Source organism: Eptesicus fuscus, chromosome 1 (assembly GCF_027574615.1).
Source record: "Eptesicus fuscus isolate TK198812 chromosome 1, DD_ASM_mEF_20220401, whole genome shotgun sequence".
NCBI classification, from domain to species: domain Eukaryota; kingdom Metazoa; phylum Chordata; class Mammalia; order Chiroptera; family Vespertilionidae; genus Eptesicus; species Eptesicus fuscus.
Window position 1 is genome coordinate 79,089,252 of NC_072473.1, and position 16,291 is coordinate 79,105,542.

General features: G+C 43.2%; 1 protein-coding gene across 1 annotated transcript in view; it reads right to left on the reverse strand.

Moving 5' to 3' along the window:
* Window positions 1-16,291, reverse strand: part of GUCY2F (guanylate cyclase 2F, retinal) — a gene marked incomplete at its 5' end in the record, with an annotated part of 158,497 nt that overhangs the window by 59,831 nt on the left and 82,375 nt on the right.

Below are 16,291 nucleotides of genomic sequence, written 5' to 3' on the forward strand. Positions count from 1 at the left end.
CAAGAATTGTTTCCAGGTCCATTTTAACTCTAAAATTGTATCCTTTGATAAGGAATCATATCTTGAGTGTATCAAGAATTGTGTGTTAAACTGCCATTTCAAACACAGGATGGATTCATACATACATAATTACCAAGAATTTGAAGATTCTGAACCCCCCTCCCCCATGAAGGTCTAGTGCAACTCTCATCTACTATTGGCAGGAGTGGAAATTGGTACATCCATTTGGATGGGCAAATTGGCCAGGGGGAGAGAGAGAGAGAGAGAGAGAGAGAGAGAGAGAGAGAGAGAGACTTACAGATTCTAAGATTCTACTTCTTCTCCAAAGAAATGCTTGCTCATCTGTACAAGAAAACATACAAGAATTCTCATTGCAGCTTTGCTTTATAATCCTATCTAATAAAAGAGTAATATACAAATTAATCATCACTCCACTACACCCACAAGCCATGCCCACAAAGCCATGCCCACCAACCAATCAGGAGTGAATATGCAAATAAACCCAACCCAGATGGCTACTGCCACAGAGAGCAGGAGGGAGGCTTGAGTTTCCCCGGCAATGGAGGAAGCCAAGCTTTCCGCCTGCCCTTGCCGGCCTAGGCCTCCACTCAAGGATACAAAGTTTCAATGATAGAAGATACATAAAGCCAAACAGAAATGGCTGCAGCCACGGACCTGGAGAGAGCAGGAGGCTAGGGTTGCTCCTGGCAATAAAGGAAGCCAAGCTTTCCACACACCCTGGCCAGCCCAAGCCTCTGCTTAAGGCTACAAAGTTTCAATTATAGAAGATACATAAGACCCAACAGAAATGGCTGCCGACACGGAGAAAGCAGAAGGCTTGGCTCCACTCCAGGCTACAAAGTTTCAATTGTAGAAGATAAAAAAAAACCCAGATACCAGGGCCTCCACTTGGGTCGCCAGAGGGCATGGCCAACCTGCAAACCACCACAGGCCCCTCGCCCAAGCTGCCCCACGCCCCAAGGGAACCCCCACCCTGATCCGGGACACCCTTCAGGGTGGATAAACAGTGAGCAATGGCAATGCAGATCTGACCTTCTTTGGCTTGTCCCGGCCCCCACCCGTGCACCAGGCCTCTATCCTATCTAATAAAAGAGTAATATGCAGATTGATCATCACTCCAACACACAATATGGCTGCCCCCATGTGGCCAAAGATCCTGCCCCATGTGGACACAAGATGGCCACCACAAGATGGCCAGCAGGGGATGGCAGTTGGCAGGGACCAGGCCTGCAAGGGTGTGCAGTTGTGGGCGATCAAACCAGCAGGAGAGGGCAGTTAGGGATGACCAAGCTGGCAGAGGAGGGAAGTTGGGGGCGACCAGGCCTGCAGGGAAGGGCAGTTGGGAGGGACCCCGGCCTGCAGGGGAGAGCAGTTGGGGGGGACCAGGCCTACAGGGGAGGGCAGTTGGGGACAAACAGGCTGGCAGGGGCGCAGTTAGGCATCAATCAGGCTGGCAGGGGAGTAGTTAGGGGGTGATCAGGCTGGCAGGTGGAAGCGGTTAGGGGCAATCAGGAAGGCAGGCAGGTGAGCAGTTGGGAGCCAGCAGTCCTGGATTGTGAAAGGGATGTCCGACTGCCCTCGCGGGGTCCTAGATTGGAGAGAGTGAAGGCTGGGCTGAGGGACACCCCCTCCCCGGTGCACAAATTTCGTGCACCGGGCCTCTAGTACTGTATAATTGGAAATACAAAAAATACCTATCTGCTATGGTCTTTCCACAGCTAGGGTCTTTTTCGCAGCTGCAAGGGTTTGGAAATCTGGAGAAGGGCTGTGCGTAAATGAATAAACTAGACATGAAATATAAATTTGGGAGGCATGGGGGAGCCAGGGGAGGCTCTACTTTCTAGTGAAGTGGGCCCTCCAAATCTCTGGACCCAGGGCTTTTCATTCCCACATTTTGCCCTTTAGAAAAGCAGATATACATATGAAAGGTAAGGCCTGGTAAACAATAAAGGACCATCAGGTTAGGGAAATTGCCTTTGGCTGTTCTAGCAGCAGGTAATAACATGCAGATTTTTAGCCCTGCTGAAAGAGTCCATTCAACCTTTTGAGGACTTCTCACATGTATTATTACCCCCTGGACTTAGTCTCCAGCATATCACCCTTTTTGATTTAATAAATTTAACAAGAATGTATGCCATTTGCAGAGCTCTGGTCCTTTTAAGATTTTTAAATTCAATGATAAAAATTGAGTTCTATCACGTCCTTTTAAATTGCTGCCAGGCATCAAAGGAATCAGTCTGCAGTAAGCTCCTTTCTGGGCCAAGTTCCTTGAGCCCCCTTCTTAATTACTGTATAACAGTTTTTTATAGGTTCCTTTCTCAACCACTGTCCCCTGTGACATGACAGCAATGATACTCTAGTTCTGGATGGTGGATAAACAGTGAGCAATGGCAATGCAGGTCTGACCTTCTTTGGCTTGTCCTGGGCAACCTGCAGCAATGCACAGCTAATGTCTGCTAGCATAGCAAGGCGTCTTTACTATCCCCCACCTCTGGACTGTTTCTCCTCTGCCTCCTCAGCATGTTGCTTGGGGCCACTGCCATCTGTGGCTGGAGTAGTCTGGTCAGTTCCTCTCTTAGATCCATTGTTACAGGAATCCACACAGGCTTGGAGGAGTTTTATGGAAATATATAAGCATATTCTTGACCAAAGGTTAATAAAGGAATCCTTTCTATAAACTAGACTCGGGATCTTTTCATTCTGCCAAACCATTTTCCATTGGCTTATTTGGACACCATGTGTGTCTTGCCATCAGCATTACAAGTGAAAAAAATTTTAAAGTAAAAATTTAAGTAATTAAGGCTTGATGTGATTTACTTACAGGAGATTACTCTTTTTTGTTTTAAATAATATCAAGAGGCTTTTGGAAATCCTGCAATGCAGTCTTGATAGCTTTTTAATTCAATTCTTTGCACAGAAATATGACTGGTTTGGATTCATTGCACCATTAAGCAGCTTTCTTATGAGATGAACCATCAGTAAAAAAATTAGTTAATGCTCCAGGTATAGTTTCCTTCCTAGTACAACTAAGTTCCCCTGAATATTCACTTATTTTCAATTTGCCAATATAAATTAGTGTGAAATAAGGCTTATTTTCTAACTTTACTTGTCCTTGGCTGTGGACAGTAAATGACACTAATTGAATTTCTTCTATCAGTCTTTGAGTATATCTACATAAGCTTTGTTAGGGAGGCAAAATGCCAATTATTTATTTTTCTTTTTGAGGCCTAATACATTGACTTTTAATTAAAGTTTTCCAAACATTTGAAGGAAACGTCCTTTTATTTCCTCCCAGAGTAATTTCTAGGCCACCTTTAGAGAGTTTCTTTTAAAAACTTTTTTTTCTTTCTTTCACACCAAGCAGTAAACATGGTTGTTTTTTAGATGCTGACTGGTACTGTGATGCCTACATATTAAGTGACTCTCTTTCTACTTACGGTGACTTTATTAATGATCAGTTTTAATGCTTGAATAATACCCTTCAGTTTACCCTGTAAATATTAGCAGAAGAGATTTAAATTTTTTTACATTTCTCCTTTTTATTAAACTTAAAATTTACTTCTAAATAGCATTCCTTTTGGTTAATGCTCATTTGCATACACAGAGGGATTATGGGAAGTCTCAGGAACTATTTCAGAGGAATTTACTAGAATCCAATTGTTTATACAAATATTTGCTTCTCATATAACTGAAATTATATGAGACCTTGATTATATTTTTAAAAGCTAATTTATTAGGTAATTAAAGTAGGCATCTTTATTGAAAAAGCAAAGTAAACAAAATTATACGTAGGAGGTACAAATTCCGTCCCCTCCCCCAGCCTATTTGAAGTGCAGGCTGTCTGAGGCTTTTTGTCTTTTAAAATTTCGCTGCTGAATGATCTGGCTTTACTTAAGATATATTTAGCAACTTTGCCTGCCCTTCTTTAGAGATGAAAACTTTATAATATTTAAAATATATGTATATAAATAAAATATATTTATTAATTTTTATTTGATAAAGCTTTCCACATGATTTCAAGTATATTAGACAGCCTATTTAAAAAATATTTCTTTTAAGAAGAGAGAATAAATTCTTGAATCACTCCAGGGCCCATGGAATGTCCCAAAAGCCATCTCTCAGTTAAAGTCTTGAAATTTAACTTGGAAAGACCATCATATATATATATATATCCTATATAATAAAGAGGGAATATGCAAATTTACCATCACTCCACCACAAAGATGACAGTGCCCACCACAAAGGTGGGGGTTTCCATAACACAAGATGGCTACACCCACAGTGGAGGCCGAGTTCCCATAACAAGCCTTAATGAGCAATCAGCAGGGACTTGACAGGGGACCTCAGGCCACACACCCCACCCTGGTGCCAGGCCAGGAGATCTCAGGCCATGCCCCCCACCTTGGCACCAGGCCAGTGTACCTCAGGCCACACCCCCACCCAGAAGGGCTTGATGGGGGACCTCAGGCCATGCCCCCCGCCCAGCAGGGCTTGACAGGGGGACCTCAGGCCACACCCCCCACCCAGCAGGGATTAACAGGGTACCTCAGGCCATGCCCCCAGCCCCAGCGCCAGGCCAGGGGGCTTCAGGCTGCACCCCCGCCAGGTGGAGCTTGAGAGGCGGACCTCAGGCCATGCTCCCCACCCAGCGGGGCTTGATGGGGGACCTCAAGGTGCACTCCCTGCCCTGGTCTGGGCTGGGGGACCTCAGGCCGTGCCCCCCTCCCCAGCACTGGGCCAAGGGACCTGATGCTGTGCCCCCCACCCAATGGGGCTTGACAAGGGTGGGACCGGCCAGGTCTGGATCTAGCCCAATGGGCGGGGGGAGCTGGCCAGGTCTGGGTCTCACACAATTTTGAGGCACACGTGAGAGGGTGGGGACTTGACTCTGGGTCCTGTGGTGCACCCCAGACTCTGACAGGAGGAAGATTTTGATATAAATTTTACTAATTTTATTTCATCTCTGACACTTCTATTATAGAGAAAGGGCAGATAGCAATATTAAAATATTTCCTCTAATTAATCCCCTTTTAATGTGCACAAATTTCGTGCACTAGGCCACTAGTATATATATTTCCCAAAGATTATATTATGTACTTTTTATAATTATTCTAAAATATATCAATTAAATTTAAACTGTTTTTTATCTTAAAAATTTGGTTCACACCATAGAATTAATCCTCTTTTTTAAGCAGACCATATAAAATATTATACTCTAGGTTGAAATTTTACCACACATAGTTAAGACTGCAATATATTTTAAAATACTAATTTCTCCAGAGAAAATACAAGAATTATTTTCTTAGAAATAAATTTCTATACTTTATGTATTTTGTTACCACAACTATATAATTTCTCCCAAGTTAATTTGAACTTTAAACTCTTAGAGCCTTGAATTTTAGCTGGTAAGTTAAATACTTAGCATTTCTGAGTAGTAATAACTTCACATTTTTAAGAATATATTTCAAACATAAAATACATGACATATTTAATTAAATAGATTCAATTCTGTCCTCTAGATTTTTCATATGAGGCAAACTCAGATTAATATTTCAGTATTTTGTCATTTCAAAATACCTGGACATTCAATAAATTTTTATCAATTAATTTAGCAAACTCTAAAGCTCCAAGTTGCCAAAGGCTCTGGAATACCAAGTTTCTAGTTGGCAAAAGGAGGGCAAACCCAGGAAGCAAGGTTGTAGCTATTTAAATGTAAAATCACCACATTCTTTCTTTAGAAATTGCTGCCAGTGGGAAACTAGCCCCCTCCATTAACAAAGGGTGCAGCCAGTCTTCACCTGGGATACTGGACCTGCATTATCAATATACCTATACTTATTACTGAAAAGCTCTCCCACAAATCCTTTATCTTAATTATATTTATTTATCTATGTTTTTATAATTTTGATATAGCACAATTTGAACAGTCCCTTTTTGATAGGTGCTGGAAGCTAAGTCCAGTGGGTCATAATAAATGCAAGAAGTCCTCAAAAGTTTGAATGTACTCTTTCAGCAGGGCTGATAATCTGCATGTTATTACCTGCTTCTGAAACAGCCAAAGGCAATCCCCCTAACCTGATGGTCCTTTATTGTTTACCAGGCCTTACCTTTCATATGTATATCTGCTTTGCTAAATGGCAAAATGTGGAAATAAAAAGCCTTGGGTCCGGAGATTTGGAGGGCCCACTTCACTAGAAATTAGAGCCTCCCTTGGCTCCCCAATGCCTCCCAAATTTATATTTCATGTCTAGTTTATTCATTTACATGCAGCCCTTCTCAAAATATCAATTTTGATATTTTAAAGCCAATTATTATTATCCAAGGCATTTACTTTGGCAAATTCTGTAACAGATAATTTACTGACATTCTGGCAGCCTTAATGTTGACTTTGGAATGCGGTCCATTATTATTCAAAAACTACCCTTTATTATGGAAATACCAATCTTATTGCCCGAACTCAGCCTATATATATATATATATATATATATATATATATATATATATATATATATATATTTTGGGGGGGGGGTCATCTTCGCCATCTTTTTTCTTTTGAGAAAAAGAGTCTTGGGGTTTATTCTATGGCATCCATAAAGAGATTTAAACTTAGCCCAAAACTATATAAAATCCAAAATCAGATGGTACGCACTTTTTGTCTTAAGCTAGCTTTCTCTTTTTATGAGTACAGAAATCCCAGATGCATTCTAAATTCTGCTAAATTTTTAAATGATGGACTGGAGAAAAACATGGCAAGAATGAGACTTTTTAATAGCACTCTTGGGAGTGGGCATCCATTTTACAGGATCACCATGTGTCTCCCCACCCCCACATCCCGCTTGCTTTGGGGAAATTCAGTAACTGGTCTGGCTGCTCAGATGGTTTCTTTTCCCAATTAAACTAAAGGCATGCTTAATAAACTAACAATAAACACATTAAACTAAAAAAAAAAAATGACAGAAAAAAAACATGTAGACAAGACCCAACAAATCACAGCTCTTTTCCTGAATCTTTTCCTATTCTGCTCTCTATAGCATTGACTGGCCTTTAAAGTTATTTTAGCTAAAATCTGCTTGTCCCAAGGTGTTCTATGGTAATTTTTAAAACAAAGCATCAGAGTTTCCCTGTGAGAGGATTAATAGTTCCACCCTCTCTAACTGCCAAGACTTTCCACACTAGAAGCAGAACAAGACCCCATATAGTTAAAGGTGACAATGGCACTCTTTCTCCTTGAGCCTGATGTAAAAAGTACCTTTTGACATTTTAATTTCTTTACAATTTTGCCTTTTGGTTGAATTCTTCCCCATTATGGCCTGGCTTGAAACAAAAGATGTCCCTTCCCACCTAGGTTCGTGATTTCCTAGGCTTGGTATGGGCTTTACATCCAGTGAATCTCCCCACTGAATTTACCGGTGAATCCCACTTTTACTGGTGATACATCCCCACCTTTACCGGTGATTAACTTCTTTTCTTTGCTCTGGCGAATAATCTTCTACAGATGTCCCTGTTTGGGCAGCATAAATGCTAGGGTCTTTCTGCAGCTAGGGTCTTTTATGTAGCTGCAAAGGTTCAGGAATATGGAGAAGGGCTGCATGTAAATGAATAAACTAGACATGAAATATAAATTTGGGAGGCATTGGGGAGCCAAGGGAGGCTCTAATTTCTAGTGAAGTGGGCCCTCCAAATCTCTGGACCCAAGGCTTTTTATTCCCACATTTTGCCATTTAGCAAAGCAGATATACATATGAAAGGTAAGGCCTGGTAAACAATAAAGGACCATCAGGTTAGGGGGATTGCCTTTGGCTGTTTCAGAAGCAGGTAATAACATGCAGATTATCAGCCCTGCTGAAAGAGTACATTCAAACTTTTGAGGACTTCTTGCATTTATTATGACCCACTGGACTTAGCTTCCAGCACCTATCAAAAAGGGACTGTTCAAATTGTGCTATATCCAAACTATAGGATGTCCTGCAGCAATTGAAAATAATCAGGTAGATCTACATGTGTCAACAGGGAAACATCTGTAAGCCATAGAGTAAGTAAAAAATAGTTAAGTAGAACTATATGACAGTATATATTTTAAAAAACAAACAAAATCTGTAATGTATGCCAATACACGTGAAATTAACTACAAGGCTAATCACCAAATTGTTAGCAGTGGCTAACTTTGGAGGAGGGTATGAAAAAGAATGAATAAATGTATTTTTATATCATTTTATTTTAAAATTTAATTTAATACATTATTTTTATAATTTAAAATTGGCAATAAAAAGAAGAAAGCTGAATACTCCTGATCTCTGCAGCTTGCTTGGCAACTTTATGACACTCAAATGTCATCTACCAGAACTCTTTCAGATGGATTTAATCATTCACATATAAATATATCCATATTCTAGTGTAATCATTTCAGAACTATTTATACCTAGCCTTTTAAGTATCTGGCTCCATTTTACAGCCTGACAGCCCTTTTATATTTGTACTAGGGGCCTGGTGCATGAAATTTGTACACTGATTGGGAGACCCTCAGCCCAGCCTGCCCCCTCTCACAGTCCGGGAGCCCTCAGGGGCTGTCCTTAGGCAGTGGTCGGCAAGCTCATTAGTCAACAGAGCCAAATATCAATAGTACAACTATTGAAATTTCTTTTGAGAGCCAAATTTTTTAAACTTAAACTTCTTCTAATGCCACTTCTTCAAAATAGACTCTCCCAGGCTGTGGTATTTTGTGGAAGAGCCACACTCAAGGGGCCAAAGAGCCGCATGTGGCTCGCAAGCCGCAGTTTGCCGAACACGGTCTTAAGGTGCAGTCTGGCCTCCCTCTGCGGGAGGTGACCAGGCTGATCAGGGGAAGGCACCTCCACCATTAGCCCACTGCTGCTGCCACTGCTGGCTGTGGAAGCTGCCAAGGTATTTTCATGAACACGGACTCCAGTCCCTTCACCAGGACAAAATGTGTGTGTCTGCTTCAGGCCTGCTCAAGCTGTACCACAGTGGCTCAGGCATGCCCCCCTGTCTGTGTCTGCTCCAGGCCTGCTCACGCCGTGCTATGGAAGCTCGGCCAGGCCCCCTTGTCTGTGTCCCTGCCCACCAGCTCCTGCCTGTGTGTGCCTCCATTGGGAGTGGCTTCTGCCTCCGAGGCAGTGTGACATTAGCATTGGGAAGGCCTGCACACACCTCTGCTGGGGGTGGAAGTCCCCGCCCTCATCCTCCCCACCAGCTCCTGTGCATGTGCAGCCTTTTGACCGGTCGTGACTGAGACACCATTAGGACCAATTAGCATATTACCTCTTTATATATATATAGATGCTTTATATCGTATGCCCTCAAAAAGTCTGCAGTCCCTTGTATTTCCTAGCAGAGTCCACAGTGGATAAGATTTTCCCCAGGTTGTCTAATGCTTGGGTTTCATTCATCATGGGCCTGAGAGTACTGTCATTTATAGGTTCCTCCCTTAATTCACAGGACCTTGCTTACAAGGTAAGTAGAAAAGTACTAAAATAGGAATTAGGAGATTTGGATTTTATTATTGATGAGGAAAATAAGACATTTGTGGTGGTGGTGGGGGGGGGGGTTGGTGCTAGCAGCCTGACTCTGTATCCCTAATGCACATTCCTGTTAGCCTGTAGTCTAGTCACTGCCCCTTCCTTAATTATCTGGTCTTACAAGACCTGTTTACCTAATTACTCTCATTTTACAGAGGCCATAAACCATGAACAATACACAACCCCAGGAGGAGGTTATCAGTGCTGGCATGAGACCAGGCCTTTAGGTGTGGTCTCAAGGCTCCCATCCCAACACATGGGGCTTTTTGCAAAGCCCGTGAAAGTTCTGGAAGTATGATCCATATCTGGGGGACAAAGAAAACTAAGGGTATAAAGAGAAAGCTTCCTCCATATTGTTTCGTTCAGGATTTGGAAACAGGTTTCCCTGAGTCATGGTACTAGTACATCTAGAAATAAATGGGGTTTTTCTGTATCTCTGGGTAGTCCTGTGTATATTTTGGTCCCCTAGTAAATTCTGTAACATAAAAATGGTTTCCCTGACTAAGAACACAAATTTGCCCCCTTGAGTCACTGATGCACGAGAGCAGGTGGGTGGGCCCACTCGACCGAGACCCTGATGACAGGAAGGCACACTTCCAGTGATTTACTGGGTCCCAGCAGACTGGGTCTCTAGTAGACTCAAAGGAGGACAGGAAAGCCCCTTTCTGGAATCAGACATCTGACTGGTGAGTTTTCCCCTGGGGGACCAGTTTGAGTTCAGGCCTGCCTTTAGGGACAGAAGAAGTAGCTGATCACTATTCAAGCAAATTATTTGCCTTGGTTCAGGGACTTTCCATCAGTAGAAGTCAAAACTCGGACTGCCTGATGTGTGAATGTGAGGGTGAGAGTCTGTGTGAAGTGAAAACTACCTTGTATTATCCTGTGTCTCTGTTAACTGAGAGAGGTTTACACGGCTTAATGGCAAATATGGGAAGTAGCTCCTATAAACCTGCCTTAGAATGTATGCTAAATAATTTTAAGAAGGGTCCAGACCACTGTCTGCAATGCAGATGTCTCTCCATGAAATCAGGGGCCCCCGGCTTTTGGCCAAGAATGGGAAACATGAGAGTGTTTGTTGATATTTTATGTCTCTTTGTTGTTTAATTTGTTTAAAGATGGGGCAAGTCTCATTTTGGGGGAAGCCCAGTGTGTGTGGTGAGGATGAACACATGACAGAGATTTCAGGAGTCCCAGCAATTGCCAAGAATCCTTATTCTTGGGGACTCCTTGCTCTTCCTGTCAAGGTGTTAGCCCACCAGAAACTCTTTGCTAGTGAGCTCTCTGTCTGTCTATCTGTAATGTAATTTTGATTTTCTAACTTTTAGGTACTTTAATTTGCTCTTCCCTGATTTATGATTTTGCTGTGCTGGGTTAAAATTTTAAGGTTCTGAAATTAATTTGAAAGTGCAAAATTTGTAATGGTTGCAACCCAGGGAAGTTAAAACAAAGGCCAGCTAATTCCAAGCCTAACAAACCATTATCTTCCCCACCTGAGGCATAGTGGGAGGGGAAAAGAACAAAAAAAGAGGGGAGGGCCATTTTACTCTGAGCAAAAGCCGAGGTTTCAGTTCCCAGGCCAGATAGAATGAAAGGCAGTACTTTCTGAACTCAGCAGGGCAGATAAATTTGCAAAACCCCACCCAGCATCACGTCCATTAAACATCCAGTTGTCAGCGTTGGTATTAATGGGGACAGGGAACAGGACGGGAAGCGGGTGGACTGCACCTGCTTGTGACATCACAAACCCACACAGGCCAGCCAAGGCAGAACTGAGGCTTGCTATGAAGCAGTCACAACTTTGCGGCTTCTGTGCCCTTGAGGTTAGAGCAGCAAGGAAATGGGTGAGTGGTAGGTGTGTCCTCCCAGCATTTTCTCTGAGACATTCAAAGTCTGTCGTATCTGTGACATTACTAAAATACAAAAATTTAGTAGCCAAATTGAAAATAATTAATTCTGTGGTCAAGACCAAATCTTTAATGTTAAAACCGGTGTAAGTTTTGATAATCTTTAAATTGAGTATATTTGACAGCTTTTCTGAATGTAACTGAGAGACAGCTTTGTGACATTTCAAGAGCCCTGAGGTGGCACAAAGATTTATTCTCTCTCCCTAAAAAGAAATATTTTTTTAAAAATATATTTTATTGATTTTTTACAGAGAGGAAGGGAGAGGGATAGAGAGCTAGAAACATCGATGAGAGAGAAACATTGATCAGCTGCCTCCTGCACACCCCCCACTGGAGATGCGCCCGCAACCAAGGTACATGCCCTTGACCGGAATCGAACCCGGGACCCTTCAGTCCACAGGCCGACTCTCTATCCACTGAGCCAAACCGGTTTCAGCAAAAAGAAATATTTTTGAACTAAATTAGACCAATACAATATACTTTAAATTATATAAGGAAGTAAGCTATGCAGGCTGGTTTGGGTAACAAGATTAATGCCTCTATGATAATGGGCAGTTCTTGAATGAGGATGACCACATTCCAAGGGTCCTGGGGGCACACAACTCCCAGCCAGATTAGCATGTCCTTTCCTTCAATAAAAAGGACAATCATGGTTATTGTTCAATAAAATGCTTTAGGTAATAATTGGCTTTAAAATCTCAAAGTTATGACATATCCTGATGGCGACCGGCAGGTAGGTAGGGAGGGTGAGCGTGTGATCGAGTGAAGGAGTGACTGAGGTGTGTGTGGACGTGTGTGGCTGTGTGTGTGAATGAAATAGGGACAGTTGGACCCTGCAGTTCTTCCAGGGGGCATCCAATCCAGGCAGTCCTGGTTGGCAAGACCCCGCGGCTGCTGCAAACACTCCAGGGAGGACACCAGTGGCACAGAGACCCCGCCATTTTAAGAACGGAACTGCTAGAGACTAGAATCCTAACCTTACCACCACCTAGTCTGGTCTCGGAAGCAAACCTGGTCACTACAGCCACTCTGGTAGAAGACCTGCCATCCCAGCAGCAGAAGCGAGAACCCTGAGACCTCCATCTGCAAAAGTGCGCCGCTGAGGGCGGTAAGTGCAACCTCCCCCTCCCCAGTGCCGGAGCTCAGGACTCGCTGCGTCCCCAGCCCATAGGCACCTGGGCACTCCACTGCCCAGGCAGTGCTGGGGAACCACTGAGAGCCCCTGAGGGGGTGATTCTGCACATTCAAGGGTGCGCGGCCCTACAGTGGAATCTCTGAACTGCCTCTTCCTAAATAACTGCCCAGGGACACCCCTGCAATGCCACTTCAGTGCCAGGGGGCTTCAGAGCTTTGCGCCGTCAGGCACGCCACCAGTTCGCGCACACTCCAGGGCTGGCAAACTCAGGGCCACAGCAGGGGAAGGCACCCTGAGCCCATATATCCACAGGGTCCTCTGGAAAGCTGCTTGGGGCCCCTGCTGGGTGTGATTCTGTACAGGCAAGGGCGCGCTGCCCCACAGCAAAAACTCTGAACTCCTTTCTCCTGAATAACTTCCCACATACACCCTACCTGTGCAACTTCAGTGCCAGAGTCGCTCAAATTGCGTCAGAGGTGTGCGCCAGCGGGCGCGCCACCAGTTCGCACACACTCCAGGGCTGGCAAGCTCAGGCCCACAGCAGGGGAAGGCACCCTGAGCCCACATATCCACAGGGTCCTCTGGAAAGCTGCTTCGGGCCCCTACTGGGTGTGATTCTGTACAGGCAAGGGCGCGCTGCCCAACAGCAGAAAATCTGAACTCCTTTCTCCTGAATAACTTCCCACATACACCCTAGCTGTTCAACTTCAGTGCCAGAGTCTCTCAAATTGCGTCAGAGATGTGCGCCAGCGGGCGCGCCACCAGTTCTCGCACACTCCAGGGCTGGCAAACTCAGGCCCACAGCAGGGGAAGGCACCCTGAGCCCATATATCCACAGGGTCCTCTGGAAAGCTGCTTGGGGCCACTGCTGGGTGTGATCTGTACAGGCAAGGGCGCGCTGCCCCACAACAAAAACTCTGAACTCCTTTCTCCTGAATAACTTCCCACATACACCCTAGCTGTCTAACTTCAGTGCCAGAGTTCCTCAAAGGGCGTCAGGGCAGTGCGCCTGCAAACACACCTCCACAGAAGGGAATATACAACAGGCAGGCACCCTGAGCCCATCTACACACAGGGTGCTAGTGGGAGCCACTGGGAGATCTCCCAACAGACGGTTCCTGGGTGCCACTGTGAGTTCCCACTGGACACGCGCGATTTCAACTAAGGGTGCAAGACAGCAAAAACTGGGACACTCCACTCCAAAGCTGCTGACTTTTAGACACCACAGTTGTGCCTCTCAAGCTTCCAGGCCTACATCAAGAGAACCCAAGTAGCTCAAGTAGGGAGCTACACTAGATTACCAAGCCCAGGAGAACTGAGAGATTATACCAGTAGCACCATCACCAAAAGATCCTGGGTAGCAAAGCAATTGGAACTACAATTAAAACATTACAGGAAAACATGGGGAGACAGAAAGGAAATTCTCAAAGGAAGGAACAGGAAGAATCACCAGAAAGGGAGTTAAATGAACTTGAGGCTAGCAGCTTAACAGAGAAAGAATTCAGAGTATTCGTTATAAGGATGTTTAAACGGATGGATGACAAATACACACAACTCAATGAGAGCTATAAGGAGCTGAATGAAAATGTCACCAACATGAAAAGAAACCAAGAGGAGATGAAGAACGACATAGCTGCAATAAAGAACACAATGGAAGGCTTAAAGAGTAGAGTAGAAGAGGCTGAGGGAGGACCGCATCAGCGAATTAGAAGACAAGGTAGGAAAATACACACAAACACAGCAGCAATTGGAAAGAAGACTTAAAAAGCAAGAGGAGAGCCTAAGGGAGCTTCGGGACAACACAAAACGAAACAACCTTCGAATAATAGGGATAAAAGAAGGAGAGGAAGAGAAGCAAGGAATAGAAAACCTATTAGAAGAAATAATGACAGAAAACTTCCCTGATATTGGCATGAAAAAAACTATCCAAGTCCAAGAAGTACACAGAGTCCCAAACAAGTTGAACCCCAAAAGACCGACACCAAGACACATCATAATTAAACTGACGAACACCAACGACAAAGCAAGAATCTTAAAGGCTGCCAGAGAGAAACAGAAAGTTACCTACAAGGGATCTCCTATCAGAATATCAACTGATTTCTCAACAGAAACACACCAGGCCAGAAGGGAATGGAATGATATATACAAAGTGATGGAAAACAAGGGACTGAATCCAAGAATACTATACCCAGCAAGGCTATCATTCAAAATTGAAGGTGGAATCAGAAGCTTCACAGACAAAAAAGGGCTAAGAGAGTTCATCACTACCAAACCAGCAATGCAAGAAATGCTAAAGGGGCTGCTGTAAAAAGAAGAAAGAGAAAGGCAAGAAGAAACACAAACACTAAGGAAAAATATGTCAACAAACAGGTACTTATCAATAATAACAGTAAACGTAAATGGATTAAATGCACCAATCAAAAGACATAGGGTAGCTGAATGGATAAGAAAACATGACCCATATATTTGCTGTCTACAAGAGACCCACCTTAGAGCAAAAGACTCACACAGACTGAGAGTGAAGGGATGGAAAAACATTTTTCAGGCAAATGGAAAGGAGAAAAAAGCTGGGGTTGTGATACTTATATCAGATAAAATAGACCTCAAAGTAAAGGCTTTAATAAGAGATAGGGAAGGCCACTACATAATACTAAAGGGAGCAATCCAGCAAGAAGATATAACTCTGGTAAATGTATATGCACCCAATGCAGGAGCGCCCAAATACATAAAAAATCTGCTGGAAGACATCAAGGGAGAGATCAACATCAATACAATCATAGTAGGGGACTTTAATACACCACTGACATCAATGGATAAATCCTCTGGACAAAAAATCAGCAAAGAAACAGCAATTCTAAATGACACACTAGATCAGATGGACCTAACTGACATCTTCAGAGTATTTCACCCCAAAACCAGGGAATATACGTTCTTCTCAAGTGCACATGGGACATTCTCAAAAATAGACCACATATTGGGTAACAAGCAAAGTCTCCCCAAATTCAAAAAGATTGAAATCATATCAAGCATTTTCTCAGACCACAGTGGCATAATATTAGAAATAAACTACAATAAAAACATTCCAAAAAATTCAAACACTTGAAAACTGAATAGTATGCTACTAAACAATGATTGGGTTATCAATGAGATCAAAGAAGAAATTAAAAACATCCTGGAAACTAATGACAATAAAAATACAACATTGCAAAACCTATGGGACACAATGAAAGCAGTCCTGAGAGGCAAATGTATAGCTCTACAGGCCTACCTCAAAAAACAAGAAAAAATGTTAATAGATCATCTATCTCAACAACTCAAAGAATTAGAAAGGGAGCAACAAGAAAAGCCCACAGTGAGCAGAAGAAAGGAAATAATAAAGATCAGAGCAGAAATGAATGACATAGAGACCAAAAAAACAATACACAAGATCAATAAAACCAAGAGCTGGTTATTTGAAAGGATAAACAAGATTGATGAACCTCTAGCCAGGCTCACCAAGAAACAAAGAGAGAGGACCCAAATAAACAAAATCAGAAACGAAAGAGGTGAAATAACAACAGACCCCACAGAAATACAAAGGATTGTCAAAAAATACTATGAACAACTCTACTCCAACAAACTAGACAACCTGGAGGAAATGGACACATTCCTAGAAAAACACAACCTTCCAAAACTTACTCAGGAAGAGACTAAAA